This window comes from Capsicum annuum, unplaced genomic scaffold (assembly GCF_002878395.1).
Source record: "Capsicum annuum cultivar UCD-10X-F1 unplaced genomic scaffold, UCD10Xv1.1 ctg4635, whole genome shotgun sequence".
Taxonomy (NCBI): domain Eukaryota; kingdom Viridiplantae; phylum Streptophyta; class Magnoliopsida; order Solanales; family Solanaceae; genus Capsicum; species Capsicum annuum.
In genome coordinates this window covers 194,122-218,604 of record NW_025853913.1, presented here as the reverse complement: position 1 = coordinate 218,604, position 24,483 = coordinate 194,122, and the positions used below count along the sequence as shown (strand labels likewise).

At 31.8% G+C, this 24,483-nt stretch overlaps 1 long non-coding RNA gene across 1 annotated transcript; it reads left to right on the top strand.

Moving 5' to 3' along the window:
- Nucleotides 1-17,961: 17,961 nt before the first annotated feature.
- On the top strand, nucleotides 17,962-23,487 carry LOC124892346. Its single transcript, XR_007050202.1, has 2 exons — nucleotides 17,962-20,753; nucleotides 20,835-23,487. It is a non-coding gene; the product is annotated as an uncharacterized LOC124892346 (long non-coding RNA).
- Nucleotides 23,488-24,483: the final 996 nt, after the last annotated feature.

The window sequence follows — 24,483 nt, the reverse complement described above, 5'->3', positions numbered from 1 at the left end:
CCACGGCACCTCCCCTTGAATACGCCGCGTCAACACATCCATCACCAACGCAAACAAAAAGGGACTAAGAGTAGATCCCTGATGCAATCCTGTAAGGACAGTGAAATGCTCTGAGTCTCCTCCCGCCGTCCTCACCTGGGTTTTCGCTCCATCATACATATTCTTAATTACTCTGATATAGGCCAGCGGTACTCCACTCACCTCCAAGCATCTCCAAAGCACCTCCCTGGGGACTTTGTCGTAAGCCTTCTCCAGGTCGATAAACACCATGTGCAGATCCTTCTTCCTCTCCCTATACTGCTCCACCAACCTCCGTACCAGGTGGATTGCCTCCGTCGTCGAGCGGCCGAGCATAAATCCGAACTGGTTTTCCGAAATAGACACTATTCGTCTCAGCCTCACCTCGACCACCCTCTCCCAGATCTTCATAGAGTGACTCAATAACTTAATCCCCCTATAGTTATTGCAACTCTGAATGTCCCCCTATAGTAATTTGTATCTAATTGATTAATTAAATTATTTTATTTTACATTTTATATGATATTGAAAAGCTCAAACCTTAAAATCATTCTAATATAACCAACCGTACGTACTCCTAACAAGAGATAATCCCAAACCACTTACCAAAATAAAAAAAAGGAGAGAAAGGAATCCCAAACCATTGACAAACTCTTTTCTAACAAATTAATCCAAGCTTTTTTGACAATTTAGCCAATAATTTTTCCATTCTTCTGTGATTCTCCTTTTTTCCTTTTTTTTTTTCTCGTTGAATTTTTAAAGCTTTTGTATTACATAATATGCGAAAAGAAGCTCCCAACATACATATTTTAGGAGTCGCATTAATTAGATCTTACTATATATTCTTTTTATACCATATATCTTCCCGTATACTTTACGAGTTGATTTTATATATATAATGATATAATAATTTTAGAAAAAAAAGGTGAAAAGACAATTTTATCTAAAGCAGAGTGTTTTAATAAAGGACAAAAAGTTCAATTCACTATTTTAAGGGGCTTCGCACTTTTAATATATTATAGATTATAGATATAGATTATAGATTAATTGTCGTAATTTATAATAGTGAAAATTATCTATTTTAAAAATTGATATTAGTTGCAATCTAACAAGTATTGATATGACTTGCAATATACAATCAAAGGATGTATATATTAATTTTTTCCCCTTTATAATACCTTTTATGTAATTTTTAAATAATACATGTTAATCTATTTGTTCAAACTTTTGTGACATCGATAGTCAATTATATTTTTAGAATAATTTAAGTTTTTAATTATTGAGATTTATAATACCTTTTTTAATTTCAATTTAAGTGGCACAGATATAATTTCTAGAGTCAACCAAATATTTTATATTTAAAAAAAATTTAAGTTGTTATGTAACATATTATTTTTTTTTAGATACTTTAACTTGTTAACTATTGTAATTTATAATACTTTTAATGTAATTTTCAAATAATACATGATACACTCCTCGTCCAAACTTTTGTGGCGTTGAGATTCAATTACATTTTTAACTATTCCAATTTAAGTGGCGTTGATATAATTTTAAGAATCAACTAAATATTTTATATCTTTTAAATCTTTAAGTTGTTAATTATTATATATAACAGATTATTTTTTTTTTTAGATATTTTAAGCCATTAACTATTGTAATTTATAATATATTTTATGTTATTTTTAAATAATATATGTTACTCTCCTTGTCCAAAATTTTGTGGTAGTGATAGTCAATTATATTTTTAAAAAGGTTTAACTTTTAAGTTACTGTAATTTATGATACTTTTTTTTCTATTGCAAATTAAGTGACAGTGAATAATTTCGAGAGTCAGTCAAATATTTTATATCTTTTAAATTTTTTAAGTTATTAAAAAAAATGCAGGCAAGGCAAATGACCTATGAATTTGTGTCAAAATAGGCAGATTAACCTTTAAATTTTTTAAATTATCAATTATTGTGATGTATAGTATTTTTTTACGTATTTTAAAAAATATATGATAGATTTTTTTTTTGATATTTTAAGCTATTAACTATTATAATTTATAATACTTTTTATTAATATTCAAATAATATTAATTTTCTAATACGTAAAAGACGTATAATAATTAATTAGGGGCGATATAGTAAAATTATGGAACAAGCAGCTTAATGGTCGACAAGCAGGACGCCCGAAAGCTGCACACTCCCTCTCGTATTCACTCTTATTTTATAGAGAAAAGTAATGGCTTTTAAATATTTTAAGTTATTAATTATTATTATTCATAGTATTTTTAACATCATTCAAATAATTATCCCAATTTATGCGACATCACAAAAAATTTGAGAAGCAATTAATTTTTTTATCGTTCCTTTTAAATATTTAAAAATTATTATTATGTATAGTATTTTTTACGTAAATTTAAAATAAATATAAATAGTTCTAAATAATCCTCAAATAATAATAAATGGAACGTTGAGAAGCTTAGTTGTCATTTTAAAAAAAAGTATAAATAACATAAATACCAACCTTTTAAAAGTAATTACACTCACTCCCACTTTTTAAATTACTTTACTTTCTCTCCCTATTAATATACATAACATAGACGATATATACATAGCATTATGTGTATATGTGAGATTTTTGTAATATGTTTAGGGAGTTGGGATTTTTTGTAATACTGAAAACATAAATTGTGTATTTGTGTAATCTTTAGTTTAAAAAACGACTATAAGCTCATCATTCACTCTTATCCGTTTCCCAAACTGACTCTAAGCTCATCTAGAAAATACATGTGGGAATTTGAGGAGCTTATTTATCATTTTTTAAAGTTGATTGTAGACTCCTGCCATTCTTACTTTTACATCTTTTAAATATTTTAAGTTGTTAATTATTATTATTTATAGTATTTTTATATCATTTTTAAATAGTTATCCCAATTTAAGCAACACTGCAAAAAATTTGAGAAGCAATCAATTTTTTATCATGTTTTTTAAATATTTTAACATTAATTATTATAATGTATAATATTTTTTTACATAAATTTTAAATAAATATAAGTAATTCTAAAAAAATCCTTAAAATAATAATAAATAAAACTTTGAGGAGCTTAGTTTTCATTTTTAAAAAACAACCCTAAGATCCTCATTTTCGTCCCTATTCATGCTTATTATATAGAGTAATATGGCTTATTATATACTTCTCTTAATTAATTTATTAAAAAAAGTTAAATTAAGGTTTTTAAATAAATACGATAGAAAATGATAACTCATTTATTTTAACATCAGCTCAAACACATTTTTTTGAATTAAGTAACTAATTTTAATATTTTTATTTAAAAATTGTACAAGCGGATAACTTGAAATTATAAGTGTCATTATATTAACATTTTTTACAAAAACTTACAAGTAATATTTTTTTAAAAATATGGTCTTTTCACCTAATATACTATGTAAATAAAAGTAAATAATGTATTTTTATTAAGGAGATAAGAGATTGTTCTTATCCATATAAATATATCATACATTCATTTTCATAATGAAAAAATATAAAAATACTAAAGGTAAGTTATTGATAGTTGAAAATTATCTATAAAAAAGTAGAGCACAAATCAAATTAATATTGGTGGAACTAAAATTTTTATTAAAGGGATTAAATTATATATTTTATTTAATGTTAGTTTAAAGTTATTTTACATACAGGTGAATTTATCTATTATGTCGTACCATCTTCATTCTTTTTTATTTGCTCTATTTGGGTTAGACACACACCTTAATCTCTTGCTCCTATAAAATTAAAATTGATTTTATTGATATACCCCTTATTAAATTTTATACCATTATCCAAATCAATAGTGATCACATTTATTGAAGGCATGATAGGAAGATTTTGAACTTTTTGTCTATATCTATAATCTATAATATATTAAAAGTGTGAAGGCGTTAGAAATATCATTTGAACTTTTTGTCCTTCATTAAAAGTCTTTGCTTTAGACAAAATCGTCTTTTTCATTTTATTTTCTAATATTTAAGTGTTAAAAATTAATTAAATATATTTATGATAAAAACTTTCCTTATTAGAATTCATCAGAATTAATGATTTTTTTTAATATTTAAGTGTAGAAAATTAAATAAATATATTTATGATAAAATCTTTTCTTATTAGAAGTCATCAGAATTAATGACAACTAAAACTTTTATCATTAGTTAAATAATTCTAAATCAACTAAATTTGATTTTAAGAAGATTTGATAATCTAGAATTAAATAAAAAAGCATTAGAATAAGAAAAAATCAAGAAGTCCCAAATTTTAAATTTTTTAAGTACATAATAAAAATGTAATAAATAATTTGGTAAGGATTTGACTTTAGAAACAAGAAAAAACCTTAAATATAGAAGAAATAAAAAATAATCGTGTCACAAATATGGTTTAAATTGATGCATCACTCTTAAACTCTAGCAGCAAGGGAAAGAGATACTGTATGACAAACACAAAAGTGATGATCGATCAATCACTTGAAGCTTCTGGTGGTAAAATATATATGTTCTTATACTAAAATATTTCTCTATATTTATATTATTATATTAAAATATATTTGAAATAGAAAAAATTATTAAATTTTAAATATTCAAATATTATACGTGTGAGACACGTGCGGTTAAACTAGTATCCCAAAATATGTATAATACATGTATACTAACTGTATATATCTGTGTAATTAGTGAGAATTTATGCATTTATTATACATAAATTATATAATTATAATACATATTTTTATACACATAGAGATACATATTTTATACAACAGCGATACAATTTCATTATGTACGATACATTTTTAAGACATATACATATTGATAAAATTTCTATACTATGATGAAAATAGTTGTATGCATTAGTGATACAAAAATGATACAATTTTTCTGCACATAATACATTTTTCATACACATATAGTAGTTATACATTTTCTAATAGTAATGATATTATTTTATACGGAATAAAACTATTTTAAAGAGGCTAAAAACCTTTTCTAAGCTTCTTGGGCCATCTGATATATCATTTCTGTTCTTGTCCACATAATACATTGCTCTACTTATAATCATTAACAATAGTAGCCAAAGAAAATTTTGTATTTTGCTACAATTTTTTTTCATCGCAAATAGTTGAATTATTCAACTACAAATTTTAAAGTCGTCGCTATTTATACCTTGCAATTTTTGTGACAAATTTTTATTGTCACTAAATCATAGATTGATTAGAGACAATAACATGATCGTCACTAATTATATATATTATTAATGACAAAAACTAATGTGACAATTAAATATAAAATTTATGGCTAAAACTTACAACATTTAACTACAAAATATAATTCGTCACTATTGTAACAACATATTTTTTGTGACAAAATATTTTTGTGTTAAAAATTTAATTAGTTTTAAGACAAAAAGTTGATTTGTCACAAACTAGATAAACTATTAGTGACCAAATAATGTGTCACTGATAACACATAATTCGTGACTAATGTTGCTTAATAAAATGGCGCCAACTCATTTTTTGGAGGAAAACTTTAGAGGACAAAATTGTTCTACGAAAATTTATATTTTGTCACTAAAAATATGTAACCCATATATTTAACGACGAAAGGTAACTTTTGTCACTAAAGGTGAACAATTAGTGATGAATTTTATATCGTAGCTAAAAAAATCGTAGCTAAATATCACATTAAAAAATTAACGTTTCAAGGTTGGGAAGATTTATTTAAAAAATCTTAAAAGTCTAGGGGTCTTGAAAGTGACTAAGTCTTCAACACTTGGTGAAATTTTCAAGTCTTGGACCCTTTAACATGCAATTGAGAGCTGAAATGAGGTTAGACTAGCACGGGGTATTACAGACCTAGATATAAGTGCCATAAGTATGTTTCACTCAATTTCAAAATATATTTTCTTTTATGTGATTGATCAACATTATTAAGTTTTATTGTTCGTAGCATATTATGGGAAACATTAAATACAAACAAATCATGTATTTTAGGAGCATAAATAACAAAATTCTTATTAAACTTAATAATTGTGCACCTATTAGCAAAACAAACATTATAACCAACATCTATTTTTCTTGAAAATAAAATTAAATTCCTTCTTATCGAAGGTACGTAAAGAATATTATTTTAAGATAAAACTCTAGAAATACTAAACGAAATGAAAATATTTCCTATAGCTAAGGTTGTTGAGGGTTCCCCATTTGCTTGAAACACATTAAGTACATTTTCACTTTGGCAATGCGTTTCCTGAAACCCTTGCAAACAAGTTTAGATATGATTAGTGGCTCCCAAATCTATTGCAAAAAATTGGGTAGAAAGAGTTGCTAAAAATCTTTCAACGACATATGAAAAAGAATTACCTTGTTTCTACATCTTAGCTATGTAGCCGGGATATTGCTTTTTATAATGACCAGGTTGCTTGCAATAATAACACTTTCTCTTAGGCTTTGCCACACCACCATTAGAACCTAGAACCTTACGGGGCTTCTTCTTCTTCTTTTTCTTTTCGCCTTTCATCTTAGAAGTCGAAGATGAAGGTTTGTCAACCATCAACTTTTCAGGAGGAGCTTGTTACTTAATGATAGATTTTGCCACTTGCATCTCATTCAACAATTTCGCAAGAGATAAATCCATTTTATTCATGTTATAATTCAATCAAAACTGTTGAAAACTGTCCGGCAGAGTCAGTAGGACCATCTCAACTTGAGATTCCTTATCAATAACCGCACCAAGAGTTTTTTAGCTCGTTCAAAAGACTTATCATTTTAAGAACGTGCTCCCTCACTAAAGTTACTTCTACCATTTTAGTGGTCAAGAGGACTTCAATGGCTGTCTATGTTGCAACACGATTTTTCTCACCGAACATCTCTATGAGAGATTCAAACATATCGTAAGCAGTAGTCATGGACGAATGTTTATGCTGCAAATCATTTGCCATGGATGCAAGTATGTAGCATCATGCCATCTCGTCATCCTTAACCAACTTACTATAGGCTTTAGTCTCATCATCAGAGAGTTCACCTGACTTAATAAGACATTCTTCAACCAACACAAATTTAAAGCCCTCAGCTGTAAGAAAAATATCCAAACTACGCTTTCGGTCCACATCGTTAGGGCCTTCTTGACATCGTTAATCTTTAATATAATGAAATTAAAAATATATCATTAGACATGTTGCAGAATAATAAAATTCTTAAAAATACATCACGCATATAATCATGCACATGAATAGTTGGAATCGTTAGGAAAACTTTACCATTTCAACAAATATACATATGATGTACGATATTTTATCTCTTAAATAAAATAGAACCAACTCAGTTAGAGAGTCAACTTTTTATTTAAGATAGATAAATATCACATTTCATAAGTCTCTGTACCATTGAACCAACATGTAACTTAGTAGGAAAGTTACTAAAAGTCATAAAACTAAGAGACTAAAAAGCAATATTACGCTATACAAGTTTATCCGATGGGAAAGATGACCTACGTCAACATATAAACTTATATAATTTACTGTTATTAACTACTTGAAATCATAAGGAATGATCCCTATCATCACTGGTTTGCAAAAAGTAATTTTTTCAGAATTTTTAATTTTTTCAAAAACATAAAAATGCCCCAAAACCCATCAAAATGATCCCGAATGGCCAAAAATGTCCTAAATGATAGCATAGCTGTGAATATTGTTTAGTGGGTCATTTCCAATGAACGTACCAACTTTTAGGTCAGTTGGAGTTCGACAGAAACTGAAAAATTTCAAAATTGACCAAATCAACAATTATTGACCAAACTGTTGTGAGGGTCGGTAGGGCTGCCTGCACTGCTTGGTCTTACCACTACTATCTATACAGTGAGTAAAGACTATGGTTGGGCTTAGTCGAAACTCATCATCATTTTTCCCTTAATCCACAAAACCAATTTTCACTAAAATAAGTAAAACATGTAAAAATTATTTTCTGTTTTCTTTATGATAAACTTAGATTCAAGAAAGCATTAGCATCATCCATAACAAGAAAATCACTCATCAACAATATGATATTTACAGTGATTATCAAAAAACATGTAAACCAATCATGTAATTTCTTTTTACATTATCTAGAATATGTAGGAATACTACTGATACCATTTATTAGAACATGCACATCAGAAGAAAAAATTCAAAAAGATCAATATAATTTACATAACAACTAGATAACATAATCAAAACGAAAGTTGAAAAAATTACCCCTTGAAGCTTTCACACAGTTCGTTCAACGCTTTATTTTCTACGACTGTGATCTTCTACCAAAATCGAATTAACTTTTTTCAATCAACACTTGACTGGTAAGTGATTATTTTTTAGAAGGAAGGATTAACTGGAATAAAAAATCAACCCATATTTATTCCCAATTTCTATTGAAGAAGGGAAGATAAAGGGGGAAAATGTTTTTGCCCGAAAAAACATTTTTGCCCTTATTATATGTTTAATGCCAAAAATGTTTTTGGCCTTAATTCAGTCATAAACCTGATTTTTTTAGTTCACTCTCTCCTTATAAATAAAATACCAGTAGTTAAAATAAAATCACTTCTTGTATAAAGTTTTTCCTTTCTTTTCCAAAATGATTATTAATCCAGCATGGTAGGGACCGTAGATTTATTAAGTGAGGCTTCTAATTATGATATTAATTTGGTGATGAAAAAATTATCATATCATAATAAATTACAAATTATTTTGCTAAAAATTTGTAATTGCACTCCTCGATTTAATTTTAAAATCTACCATTACATCTTATTTTACCCCCCATGTTAGAATTACCAACACCAATCAATCAAATTAAATTCTCTGAAAAATTTAACTCATTGATTAATTTAATACTTTATTTATAATGATCAACTTATTTCACATGACGAATATAAAATCCACCTGCAGGGTTTTCACGTGAAATCTTATAAGGAACCATAAAGGGGTGTCTTTTATCTCAAATTTGAGACATGGTTCTATCAACTAATTAATATTTCACTAAGTAATTTGTCATCATCCAACCTATTAGGAATATATTGACTCATAAAAGAGTCTCACCTTTTAATAGATTAAAACAATAAATCAAACCGCATAGATCATAATAATTATATCAAGATTAAGAGTATAAGTACATGCAATGGACTAGAGAAGTTGTTTATTAAAATTCAGAACATAAACAAGTATCTCTAATTGGTCTATTCAATACATATGAAATGTACTCGCACAACAAGTTGGATATTACCACTCCCATAATTAAGATCCAATTATATTTAATCTTGTGCTACAATCATCAAGATGTTTGTCCTACATCATCTTTGATTGAGAACATAATTTATTACTTATAAGAACCGACAATTTTAATCTTCCGTGCATGAGTTAAAATATGGAGAAAGAATAGAAACGATACTTTAAATTAAACTATTTCCACGAAAATGTCCATGAAATTTAAATTTTACATTATAGCCATTTCAATTTGTTGGCTTGTACAATACCGTTTCTACACACCTTATATAGTTTTTATACATAAATTTTCTTTTTTTTTTAAAAAAAAGAATTTTAGGGGCTAAGTATCACCCCCAGGCATTATCATTAATCACACAAAAAATATACATAGAGGGGGGCAAAAACCTGACCTCCAATCTGTGATTACAGCTAAAGTGTAACTGTTGCAAGAGAAATACAAAGAATATGCTCTATAGCTATGAAAAGGTAAACTAGTTCTAAGGTGGGATACATAACTTAGTCATCTTCCTTCTCCTGAAGCATGGTATGCCTAGCTTATCAAGGTGCAAGTATCCAGCTACTACTGAGGGGAGCTGACAACTATGGAAATAGTGTTGTAGCTGATCATGTTGATGGCTTACCTTTGACAAAGCATCTTCTACAAATTTAGCTTCCCTGAACACATGTTTGTAAATACATAGTTGAAGCTATGAAATGAGCTGTTGTAAGGAATCCACCAAGGGTTGCAGGTTCCATAGTATTGGTATTTATTTCCCGATCTATTTGATCAAGAGCTCAGAGACCACTTCCGATACAACCTATTGTATATCATTACTCAAACACCATGATATTCCCCATATAGCAGCTTCTACCTCAGCTTGATTATTAGTTCCTTGTCCCAGAGGAGCAGCATAGGCATATATAAGATCACCCTTATGATCTCTAATCATACCCCCTGCACTAATTTTTCCAGGGTTAGTGATAGCACTACCATAAGAATTTAACTTGACCATTAGAGCTGGTGGTTTAGACCAATACACACTTGTAACTTTAAAATTATGGATGTATTTCTCCACATAAGCTGCTAGATTAACCCATCCAGAAGACAGAGGATGTAGGGAAAAGCCTTGTATATCAAAAGTGAAATGTCTTTGTAAATCAGAAACCTGAATCTAGCTAATTGAGGCTTTTTGTCTCCATATTTAACAGCACACCTGCTCTTCCACAAGTTCCAACAAATGATACTAGGAAAATCCTGCAATAACAACATATGGGTAGTATTTGATGCTCTAGTTTTCCACCACTTCAGCAGCAGGTTCTTGATTAGTGCAGGAATATGAACAATGCCCATAGATGAGGAGAAATGCCTCCATATTTGAGTTGCAAAGGGACCCTCAACAAAAGTATGAGGTATGTTGTCCTAGTAAGAATAAGAGCAGCATCCATATTTGACAAAAGCTATACCAAATTGACTCAGGCTTTCATTTATAGGTAACTTCCTTCTTAGTACTCTCCATGTAAGAAAGGAACATTTGAAGGGAATCAACCTATGCCATAAATGACTGTGCAGCAAAGTTACTTCTCTATGCTCTCTAATCAACCCCCGTGCAGATGTACAACTGAAATCACCACTTGGATTTGTAGTCCACAGTGGGAAGTTAAGGGAGTTTTCCTAAAATTGGACCTGAATTTTGATGATAGCCTGCAGTAGAGGAGGGGGAAGTACAGTAGCTAGCTTCTGCATGTTCCACTCACCATCAATTAAAAAGTCAGCTACTTTGGTATTACTGGACCTTACATCATCAATTCTGTGGTTATTTAATGCTCCCAGGCCAGACCAGTTATCCTACCAAAAGTAACATGGGCCTGATCTGATCCTCTAAAAAATATGTTGTTCAACTGTCTTCTTGTTTTTCATCATAGCTTTCCATATCAGGGATTGCCCAGGACGCCCTATGCTGGCAGCTGTATTCACTCTTTTGCAATACTTGGATAGTAAGAAATCCCCCCAAAGAGTGTGTCTGCTTCTGAATATCCACCAGATAAAAGAGCCTTACATGTATCAGCAACATGTCTAACTCCAATGCCGCTTTCTGTGATTGGGAAACAAAGCCCCTTCCAAGAAGCCCAATGATATTTCTTCTTGTTGTCCTTCCATCCCCAAAGGAAATCAACAAACAAACACACAAGTTACTTAATAATAGTCTTTGGAGGAATGCAACCAGAAAGGATGTGAATAGGTATAGATTGCAGAACATGTTTAATCAATACACTTCTACCACCATAGCTTAGCAGTTTAGAATGCCATCCTGTAATTCTGGCTGACACATTTCTAAGTAGACCAGCATAGTGACTAATTCTTTATCTTCCAATGTAAATGGGACAACCAAGGTATGTAATAGGACTGTGTTTTTGCTGAAATCCAGTTTCTTTTTTAATACTTGAGACTGTAGAGGGAAATGTTTGATCAGGTAATAAGAAATGGGTCTTGTTCTTGTTGATTAGTTGGCAAAAACTATTTCATAAGAAACCAAAGTCTTCGTCACCAATCTAAGAGTTTTTCTTCTTCCTGTAGTAAAGATGATGATATCATCTGCAAAACTGAGATGGTTAATATAAGGACCATTCCAATCCATATAGAAACCATAAAAGTGAGGGTTGTGGTGTAGGTTGTTCAAGGTTCTTGACAATACTTCAGCCCCTAAGATGAATAAAGCAGGTGATAGGGGGTCACCTATTTTAACCCCCTTTGTAGAGAGAAAAAACCATATCTAGTACCATTCACTAAGACTGAGTACCAATTGTTTGACAAGGTCCTCCAAATCATGTCAATAATGAGTTCACCAAAGCCAAATTTCCTTAATACTAGGAAAGTGTATTACCAAGACACCCTATTATATGCCTTGGCCATGTCCATCTTAATAACCATATTTCCTCTAACTATTGGTTTCTTGATGCCACAAATGATCTCCTAAGCAAGCATTATGTTTTCAGCAATGTTCTTATCTCTCACAAATCCTGATTGATTGCTTGAAATAAGAGAGAGAAGGATGGGAGCTAATCAGAGGTAATTAAGTTTAGAAATGATTTTTTTGGTAAAGTTTCTCAAGCTGATAGGCCTATATTCAGACAGTTTTCTAGGATGAGACACTTTAGGAAGAAGAATCAAACAAGTATAAGCAAACTACTTTGGCATAACATGACTACAAAAGAAGAAAAGCACCACCTGTAGAAGGTCCATACTAATAATGTTCCAGTAGGATTGAAAGAATTTACCATTCATATCATCTGGACTTTCTGCTGAATGAGGACTCATACAGAAGACCACCTCTTTTACTACTTCCAAAGTAGGAATAGCTCGAAGATTCTCATTTTGTGCACCGGAAATCAATTTAGGGATATTGGATAGCATCTCATCAGGTACATACTTTGCTTTCCCAGTAAAGATACCCTGGAAATATGTAATTGCAGCTGCAGCTATGTCATCATCCCCTTGGAACCAAACCCCCTCCTCATTCTTGACTTTGTGCATGAACATTCTTCTTCTTCTTTTTCTTCCTCAAATAAAGGCATGGAAGTAGCTTGAATTAGCATCACCATATTTAAACTAGTGTAGTTGAGATTGTTTCCTTAAGATAGCATCCTTCACTTTGAGATGTCTGATATATTCAGCTTGGGTTTTATGAAATTCCTTTGTGTTTTCATCAGTACTATTAAAGATAAACTTTTCCTTGGCTAGCTTGACCCTTTCTTCATACATTTTGACATTGGCATAGATATCACCAAATACCTCTTTAGACCATTAACTTAAAGTAGATGTTAATCTTTTCAGTTTCTACTGAAATCTCCACATGGGTATTCCTGCACAAGGCTTTTGCCAACAATTCTCAACAGTGTTAATAAAAATGGGATGTTCCACCCAACAATCTAAGAATTTGAAATATTTGACATATGAATCCACCCTTTCTTGCATTTCCAGGAGTAGGGGACAATGATCAGAACCCACAGAAGATAAGTGAGTAATGGTGCTCAATGGAATATCTTTCAACCAAGCATCAAATACCATTGCTCTATACAGTCTCTTCCATATTCTAAACTGAGCACCTCTCAAGTTAGACCAAGTGAACTTGGAACCATAAAATCCTAAGTCAATTAGTCCACAAGCCTCAATCACCCCCATAAATTCAAAAATTTTTCTTATGTCATAAGGGATACCCCCTAATTTTTCATATACTTTTGTAATTACATTGAAGTCCCTAATTGTACACCGAGGTTGAGTTAAAGGAGACAGTTGTACCAAATTATTCCACAAAGGTCTTCTTAGTGTGTCTCTGCACTTGGCATAAACAAATGTCATAAGATATGTTTGGGACAAAGTAAAGTGTGTGAGTGAGAAAGTAATCTATTGTTCCTTAGTAGTAATGACATCACAATAGATATCCAATGACCAGAAGAGCCAAATCTTGCCATTGGAGTTACAAAGAGCATGTTCCATCTTGAGTTTCCTTTTTGCTTCTTCAAGATGTATATTGTTGGAGAAAGGTTCCAGAATAGCAATCAAAGATATATGGTGAATATTTATGAGTTGTTGGAGTCTTTACATAACACCTTGGGTAAATATACCCCTTGAATTTCAAATAAGATGACTGATTATTGTACTGGTTTATAGAAATAAGACCTAGTGAGAGGTCTAGCTGTATGCCCATTTGGGTTGGGTACAGTGTGTTTTCTCCCTTTCCTTGATTTAGCTAAGGACTCTCTAGGAGATAATCCATGCTAGCTAGTTATATGGTTTACCTCTTTAACAAACTCCTCTTAATCTTCTGGATTAAATACATCAGTCCCTTTTTCATCAATATTCCCCAGCTAACCCAAGAGACCATCATCTGCATCATCTTCTGAATGTATCACTCTGTATTCATCATCAAGTTCCTGAGGAAAACACTGGGGGCACATTTCAGTGACTTGATCCTACATCTGTTCAAGATCCACTTTCTCTTGCCAGCTAGGGGAAGCCTCTTATAGTACAACAGTAGGTTCTATACCAATATTCATTCCTTCATCAAGCATCACTGTATTTTATGGCTGGGCAAGGGCCACATTCTCACTCATTATCACCTTTGTAGTAGATATTCCATCCTCTATAGGCTGCAAATATCGTCTGGTTTGCTTACTAATTAGGTAAAAGGTGCCTGTCACTTGCATCAGCTACTTGATGATTATTATGCTTGTCATTTTCAGATTCTTTTATTTATTGTATAATTGGATTGGAACCCCTTTTATCAATTCTTGGGAAATTAATTGTGTTCTCGCTCTCATGTTGAAGAGCTATAAAATCATTTGATGTGGATGGAGCAGAAGTGTATGGTTGTCCACTTTTATACTTAGCTGGAGACCTTGGTTTGAATACAAGTCTTTGGTTGTCTATATTCCTTCTTTTTTGGTTATGTCATTCATTACCTTTCTCTGTACTTTGTTGCCGCAATGTACCAGTTAGATTCTGCATCCCATGGCATGTTGGAGCTTCTTCCTGGGGACCTTCTCACTGAGTATCTTTAACCAGCTTTTTCCTAGCATCCTCATCTTTTTCTTTGACGATACAAGATCTTGCAACATGACCTTGATGCTTGCAATAAGAATAATATTCAGTGATCTCTTCATACAAAATGGTTTGCCATCTGCCTTTGCAATGTTCATCTTCATCATAGCCCAACCAAACATGCTGGGGTCTTGGCTTGGTGAGGTTAATTTGCAACTTGACCTTAGCCATACTATCCCTAGTTTTCTTGTAAGTTTCCAAATCTATAAATAAGACCTTGCCAATAGGGGATAAAAGAGGTACCACTACCTCCAGACAGTAGCAATACCAGGGAAGCTTAGGCAAACTAACCCATTCAGGGACCAATGGAGTTTCTTCCTCAGGGTTAAAAGTGGGGGTCCACAATTGAAGTCTCATCAGCTGACCTTGGATGTACATCTTTCCTTTAGACCAAAACGTTGAGTGATCATACTCATTGTCAAGGTCAATATATTGATTCCTTGAATTAAAATGAGTAATTTTAACCCTCTCTTTTAATTTTGTTTGCAGGATAAATTGTCTTCTAATCACTTCCCTTTTGGGCATGTTGTTTTCAAATTTCCCAATTAAGGTAAACCGACATCTCTTTACTAATTTTACTTTGAAGTCTTCAGACTTAAACACAACCACTAGATGGCCTTGTTTGGTTGTTATTCTTGGTGGCTCAATGTGAATAAGCTCAGCTTTTATCGCCTCTTGTGCTCTCAGCTTCATGGCCAAGGAGTGAGTGACCCTAGGCATAGGGGGTCTATTTCCATGACCTGGTTTGAACCAAACACCAGTAGTACCTTGAGTACTAATAGGTACAGGAGCTTCATTCCCCGGCATGGACATCGGAACATACATACCATTCCTTTTGTTGGGTAATACCAGGGTTTTCACCATAGTAGGTATCTCACTAGATGATTGAGTAACAGACAACTTACCTCCATCGTTAGACAATGAGTAATTCAGAACAGATTGCAATTGATCTTAAATCATATGTAGTTTCTCTGTTGATGCTAGCTCCGGTTGATTATACTTTAGATAGGTCGCCGGTGCAAATTCCATTGTCATCACCCCCAGCTTGCCCTGCATTTTTGATTAAGCCTGATTGATGATCGCCTGTGCCCATTGTAATTGCCCTTCTGAAATTTGAGCTGAAAAGTTATCTGATTGGAGTACAGGTTAGGAGTTGTGTGTCACATGAGTGGGTGAAGATCTCTGTGCAGATCGGATACATATATGCCGGTCTGTGAGGGAAAGTTCGGTGGTCAGAGAAGCTCCGCCGGTGGTTGAGAAGCCATGGTACTCGCTGTAAAAGGCGGGAACTACCAAACTATAATTGTAAGTTCTCAAGTAACTATGGTTATTTTTTATTGTATTTCATGTGATTTTGTAGGAATAGTCAAAATGTATGAAAACCTCACATATATTATCCATGTAAATATTCTATACGAAAATTATACAGTTTCGATAAATAAATTATACAATATTTGTACATTTTTTTACTCATTTTATACAACAATTTTATAATTTTTATATACTTTCTATAGATTTTTTTTATATATATTTTATACATATACATATTTGATAGAACTATATAATTTCTATACATATATATAATATAGATACATATTCTATACAACAATTATACCATATTTATATAATTATATTTAATTATTATTTTTAAACAATTCAAAAAGGAAGAGTAATTTTCAGTTATAAAATTTATAGCAAAAAACAAACTTAAATATTCTTTAAAGGACCGAATAACCCAAGTTGAAAACTCTATCAGTATTGTATATGAATTGTATTAGTATTGTGTATGTACTGTATCTGAACTACATGGGCCAAAGTGATCCAAATTAGGAAATGACTATAAAGTGGAAATACTTTATTCTGACCCAAATTAGGAAATGACTATAAAGTCGAAATACTTTTTCTGACAGGCCACTTTTTGACAAAATCTCAAACTTGGGTTATTATTTTAAGAAGTGCTGCACAGTGTCTTTTTCACTCCATGCACAAAATTATCAATTATATAAGTAAATGACACACATGTTAAGACAATGATCTATTCAAATAAAGATTTTATTAATATATTAAATTATCTTTACATGGGATGAAAATATAATACTATAACACAAACTATATGGTAAATAATATATCCTAACAATTTTGTCCACAATTTCAAAGGTAAGAGGAATTTTGTTCTGCACAAAGAATAATTTCAATTTTGGGAGGTCTAGAGGGATTTTGGGTGCCCCAAAAGAAGAATCTAAAAGTAAGAAGGAATTTGAACGCGTCGAAGAAGAGAATAATATTTCACTGCAGAATTCGATGTATAGCAAAAAGTACGATATCAAAAGGATAACTTGGTAAAAGCTGAAAACTAAGGGCTAAAACTATCAAGGTAGATGCAACTACTGCCAAATTTTATCAGTACAAGAAATTTGCACAGGAAATACAATAATTATCCATTGTAATGTTGCAATTAAATCAGATATCCAATATGCAATAGATACAACAATTGCAAAATTTGGAAAGCTCGACATAATGTTCAGTAATGTTGGGGTAGCGGGTAAGACAATTTCCATCATCTTTGACGTCGATTATGACATAATTAAGATTGTATTTGGCATAGACTTGAAATACTGATGAAAATCTCGAGGTATTGTAGGAAGGTTTTATTTTACCAGAGACTTTGGTAGACTGCAGGGATTTTGTGGGGTGTTAGGAAGATTTCGGAAGGCAGGTGGGATTTTGATTCGCACTAGGAAGGATTTAATAGTCCACATCATAATATGATAACTTTGGGAGGATTTGAACAGAACAGTAAATACAAACATAGAAAATTCTACACACCTTAGAGTGTTTTGTTGTTTATTACTGTAATGTGGCGATATTTTTGTCAATATTTTATTGAAAATCGCTTGATATTTTTATGAAAATCCTGTGATATTTTGTTGAAAATCTCTACCAAGAGATTTTTTCTTGGATCGAAAGTATGCCTATGTGGATGAGATTTTTTGAGATCTTCCTTTTTCTTTTTTATTCTACATGGAGCCTAGGAACTTCCTCCTATAAATAGATGAGAGTTCTTTCATTCTAAATACACCTTGAAGATCTTGAAAAAATCTTCATTTCTTTCTTCCTTTTGTCTTTCTTTTAGAGCATTTTGTAAGAGAGTTGGTGTTGGAAAATACTTGTGTGAATCCTTTCTTGGTTTGTAAGTTTACTCTTTTGGGATATTTTTGAGTTATTTAGAGTATATTTACTACAATTTTGTGCTCTTTATTGTACTTTTCTTGTTGGTATATAGTGAAATTGCTCCTTTCTACTTGTGAATATACATCACACTAATCGAACTACGTCAAATCTGTGTCTTCTTTAATTTCATTAATTGTCGTTATTATTATCTTGTTATTGTCTTTGTTATTATCATTATGCTTGTGTTTGGCTAAATTTCAACAATAACCCGATTCTAGATCTTAACAAATTGGTATTAGAGTTAGATAAAACCGGGTTACTTCATTAGCCAAAATGACAATAGCAAAGACTTATGTTGAGAAATTTGACAAAAGTGCATACTTCGAGATGTGAAAATTAAAGATGGAAGTTATCCTAATTTAGAATGGCTCAGATGTGGCGTTTGAACGAAAAGAGATGACACCAGAAAATATGACGAACTAAGAGTTTGCCATCATAGACAAAAAGGAAAAATCAGGTATCATTTTAAATATCTCAAATAAGGTTTTACGTGAAGTATCTTCAGAAACCACTGCCAAAAGCATGTGGAAAAAATTAAAGACCCGATATATGAAAAGTTCAGTGAAAAATAGTCTTTACTTAATGAAAAAGCTTTATATGTTTCGTATGGTTGAAGGTATATCTATAATCCCACATCTTGATGCATTTGATTCTATTCTTATGGATTTGAGTAATGTAGACGCTGAAGTTAATGATGAAGATCAAGCATCTTATAACTTATTTCCTCCCCTCCCCCCCCCCCCCCCCCCCCATCATTTAAGCATATTAGAGATACTATGCTTTACGAAAAGGATAATATCTTTTACACGGAAATCAAATCTATATTGAAATAGAAAAAATGGATAAATAGAGATATTACTGTGGAAAGTAGTGGACCCATAGAGAAGGATTGTTTGTAAGAGGTAGATCTAATAAGAAAGAATCAAATAGCGAGAGGTCAAAATAAATGTCAAAGTTCAGAAATATGAATGTAGTTTGCAAATACTTTCATAAAAAATGCTAAATTATTTTTGAATGTTATAAGTTGAAAACCAAAGAAAAGCATAAGGAAAAAAAAATGAGCACCAGAACAATAATCATGCTGAAGCTAGTGTAGCTGTTGATGAGTCTGAGGGAACTATATTTTTAGCGGCTAGTAATAGGTTTAAGTCTATCGATTAATATATTTTGAATTTGGGTTGTTCTTATCATATGTGTCCCAATAGGGATTTGTTTACCATATTTGAATCTCTTGGAGATTGAGTTATCTTGATGAGCAAAACTGCTCCCCGTAAATTTTTTAGTAAAGGTACAGTCCAAATAAGAATGCACGATTGTGAGGTGAAAACTCTCATAGATATTAGATGTGCTCCTAACTTTAAGATAAATTTTATCTCATTGGGCACTCTAGAATCTCTTAGTTACAAATACATAGGTGAAGGTGGAGTTCTGAAGATATCACTAGGTAATCTTCTGATCATGAAAGCACACAGATTTGGTATGTTGTACACTTTATTGGGATCCACTGTTATAGGTGTTTCTACAGTTTCCACTTCAAATTAATCTTATCATGATATCACCAAATTGTGTCATATGCGATATATGAGTGAAAAAGGTCATTCTATCCTCAACAAAAGAGGTCTTCTATATGGACAAAGTATTGGAAACATGGAGCTTTTTGAAAATCGTGTATTCAGAATAAAGAAAAATTTTAGTTTTAAATCTCCAGCAATTCATCAAACAAAAGGTACTTTCAACTACATTTATTCAGATCTTAGGAGTCCTTACCATATAAAAAGGTGGTGTCAGAATTATGTTAACTTTCATTGATGATTACTCAAATAAAGTTTTGTTTTATGACCTAAAAAATAAAACTGATTCTTTCCTAACTTAAAAACAACGGAAAGTTTTGATTGAGAAGCAAACAAGAAAATATTTCAAGCGTCTTAGAATAGATAATGGCTTGATATTTTGTAATGATGAGTTCAACAAATTTTTTAAAATAAAGGAATAGCTCGATATCGCACTATGAGGATGACCCCTTAGCAAAATGGCGTTACAAAATGGATGAAACAAACTCTTTTGGAAAGCACTCATTACATGATTTCAAATGTTACATTGAAAAATACTTTTTGGGCAGGGGCTATTTCTACAGGTTGTTATATTGTCAATCGTTCTCCTTCTACGCCTTTGAACTTTAAGACGTCCAAGGAAATATCATCAGGTACTCCTGCTAATTATTCTGATTTAAAAAAAAATTATTATCCTGCATATATGAATGTGAATGATGGAAAATTAAATCCAAGGGCTAAAAAGTGTATTTTCCTTGGATATGCATCTGGGGTGAAAGGATACAGACTCAGGTGACCAGATCCCAAGGCACCAAAATTTATAATTAGCATAGATGTAATATTTAATGAATCCTCTATATTACATCCCATAAAGGAGTTTTCTAGTTCTTGTAATAAGACCAAAGAGTAGGGTGTACATGAGTAGGTGAAGGTGGAGCTTGGCATTCCTTTTGAGCCAAGCTCATTACCTGTGGAAAAAAATACAGTTGAAACTCCAGAAGCTGAAGCTTCAGAAATTGAGGCAGAAGTTATAACTTCCAGAGTTGAACCAAATATGCATTATATAGCCACACACAGACTTAAGAGACAAATTCAAAAACCAGAAGGTATGGAGCTTATATTGTATTTCCTTTTTAGTTGCACAGAAAACTAAAGAAATTAAAAAACGTTAAATTATTAAAATGCAGTTTTTGGTGCTGATTCAGCTAAGCGATCGATTGAATGGAATGAAGAAATTGAATCTCTCCATAAGAATGGTACTTGGTCCCTTGTGAAGCCACCATCAAGAAATAGAATTGTTGGTTGCAGATGGGTCTTCAAGAAAAAGTATAAAATATCAAGGGTTTAAGATACAAGTTATAAGGCATGATTAGTTTCAAAGGGCTATAGCAAGGAGTGGATTTTAATGATATTTTCTCACCGGTTGTTAAACGTAGCTCTATTCATGTCTTGTTTGCATAAGTTTAGATGTATGATTTGGAATTAGAACAACTTGGATGTTAAGACAACTTTCTTACATAGAGAACTTAAAGAACAAATATAAATGCATCAACCAAAAGAATTTGAAGTTAAAGGAAAAGAAGATCATGCTTGCTTGTTGAAGAAATCCCTGTAAAAAAACTAAAACAGTCTCCAAGAAAATAGAACAAAAGGTTTTGATTCTTTTATGTTTGGCCATGGTTTTTTGAGGAGTCTATATGATAGTTCTGTTTACATTCGAAAACTAAATGATAGATTATTTGCTTGCTTACTGTTATATATTGATGACATACTTCTAAGGATTTGATAGAAATACAAAATTTGAATGATCAATTGAAAAGTGAATTTGAAATGAAAAGAGATGGAGGAGAAAACATAATATTCCTGAACCAAAAGAAGTACTTGAAGAAGGTCTTGAACAGTTCTGGCATAAAAGATGCTAAACCAGTGAGTACTTCTCTTGCTACTCAATTTAATTATAATCTACTCAATCACCACAGTCACAGTAACAACAGAGTTATATGGCACATGTACCATATTCTAGTATAGTCGGCAACATTATGTACGCTATGGTGTATGCATAACCTGGCATTTCAAAAGAAGTTAGTATTATAAGTCGTTATATATCTTACCCAAATAAAGTTCACTGGAAGACTGTGAAATGAATTCCAAAATACTTGTGAGGTACTTCAAATGCATGTTTGGAGTTTGGGAAAAATATAACACTTTGGTTGGTTTTAAAGACTGTTAATGCAAGTGACCTTACCTATTTTCTGTTGGTGGTTGTGATATAATCTAGAAAGCTATATTACGATATGTAGTAGCTTTATCTACTACTGAAGCAAAATATATAGCAGTGACCGAGGTGATCTCTATTTGATGAACTTAGTTTACATCAAGATGGTATTACCATTCTATGATAGTCAAATTGTCATTAACTTGACTAAAGATCAGATGTATTATGAGAGGACAAAGCACATTGATATCAAGTATCCTTTCATCTGAGAAATCATTGTTGAAAGAGAAGTTTTTATTCAGAAGATCAATACTAAAGACAATCCTGTTTACGTCGCCTCTTTCAGTTGGCAAGTTCAAGCAGTGCTTGTACTTGATCCATTAATGAAGAATTATTTATCCCATAGGGGCTTTTGCAGAGAGGATGGAGCATATTATTATGCTACCCAAAATTAGGCCAAGGTAGAGATTTGTAATGTGGCCATATTTTGGCCAATGTTTTATTGAAAATCTCTTGATATTTTTGTTAAATCTCATGATATTTTGTTGAAAATCTCTACCAAGATATTTTTTTCTTGGAGCCAAAGTTTGGATATGTGGATGAGATTATTTGAGATTTTTCTTTTTCTTTTTTATTCTACTTGGAGCCCAAGAACCTTCTCCTATAGATAGAGGAGGGTTCTTTCATTCTCAATACACCTTGAAGCACCTGAAAAAAAATCTTCATTGCTTTGCTCCTATTGTCTTTTTTAGAGTAATTTGTAAGAGTGTGGGTATTGGAAAACACTTGTGTAACCCCTTTCTTGGAATGATCTTGTGAGTTTACTCTTTTGGAATATTTTTGGGTTGATTAGAGTATTTACTCTAATTTTGTACTCGGTATTGTACTCTTCTGGTTGGTATAGTAAAATTGCACCTCTCCAGCTCACACTGATCAAACCCGTTAAATGTGTGCCTTATTTATTTTCTTTAATTGTTGTTATTATTATCTAGTTATTGTCTTTGTTATTCTCATTATACTTGTGTTTGTCTGAATTTTGCAATAACCTGGTTGTCTATCCTAAAATTTACCACAACATTCTTGAGGCAGAGTATAGGTAAGGCAGAAGAAACCATGGGGCGGTACGTGGCTACAATTAATTGACGGAAGTAGTTGGAAGTAATTGAGAAGTGAAAACCAGAGAATTGATAACCATGTAAAAATTTGGAAAGTACATTTCACTTTTATCCATAGTTGAACCAACATACTTTTATTTCGAATTGGCAATAGCCATGAGGACAAATGAGGGCAAGACCCTATTATTTTGAGGTATTGGCATACCAATCCCTGTTATTTAAGCCTAAAACAAGAGGATGAGTTTATCTATGTACTACATATGGTGGATTGAATTGTGACTCGACCGGTTTTAGTTGTCGTACTCGCAATGATGCAGCTACCATTCTATCCAGCTGTAGCAGTTCCTAGACCATTTTTGGGAGGTAATCCACTGTTAAGAAGGTCATTTGGCATCTGTGGACATGGCTTAGTGCTGCGAGTTTATCCGCCACTTTGTTTGGGTCTGTTTTCATTTTTTCGAAAATTTTAGAAATTCCAAAAACAGAAAAAAGGTGTTTCCGATTTTTCCAATTTAAATACTTGCAAAAATTCAAAACCTACTGTAATTTATTTCATATCTAGTCGCATCTCCAAATATCATTTTTCACTTTGAAAAACAAAAACTTTAATCTTCAAACATTGTCAAACGCCTGCTACATTCTGTAAAAATAGACAAATCCAATTCCTGATCTGGCTATGCCACATCACCAGGCTAAGGATTCTCTTTTCTATATGTATATGTATGAATGTATATATGTATATATACATATATATATATATATATATATAAGATTATTGAAGAGTAAATAGATATCATAAATGCAATTCCTAATTTGGTTGTGCCACATGCCGGGCTAAGGATTCTCTTTTATATATGTATATATATAGAAAATTATTGAAGAGTAAATAGATATCTTAAATGCAATTCCTAATTTGGTTATTCCACATGCCGGGCTAAGGATTCTCTTTTATATATATATAGAAGAAGATTATTAGGGCACAAACTATGCAGTCTACTAGCATTCCTCTCTTTGAGAAAAATATCTGAACCTAACACTTACTTTAGGCAATTGAACTTCTTCTATATATGATACTATCATTTCTTTGTTGAGTTGCAACTCCAATGAGTGATTCAATAATCCCTGATGAAATCATTATAGAGATCCTCTTAAGGTTGCCCACTAAATTGTTGTCCAGATTCGTGTGCGTTTCAAAACCCTGGCATCATCTAATCTCTAGGCCTGATTTCATCAAGACTCATCTGATGTTAATTGTTAATGATAAAGAATACTTCCATCTTAGAGTTCTACTTAAGGGCATTGGAGGAAATTTCAATTTTTGTCATCTAAACTATTTTTAGGCATGACTCCTCCTCAGCGTCCCCAACATGGGAGAACTGAAACAGTCAAGAAGTTCAAAATGGTTCTGGAATGTACTGTGCTTTTCTTGCATCTTAACAAGCATGAGATTCAACTTATTCACATGGAAAAACTGCTTCGTCTTGAGAAAAACCGTGCATAAGTTGA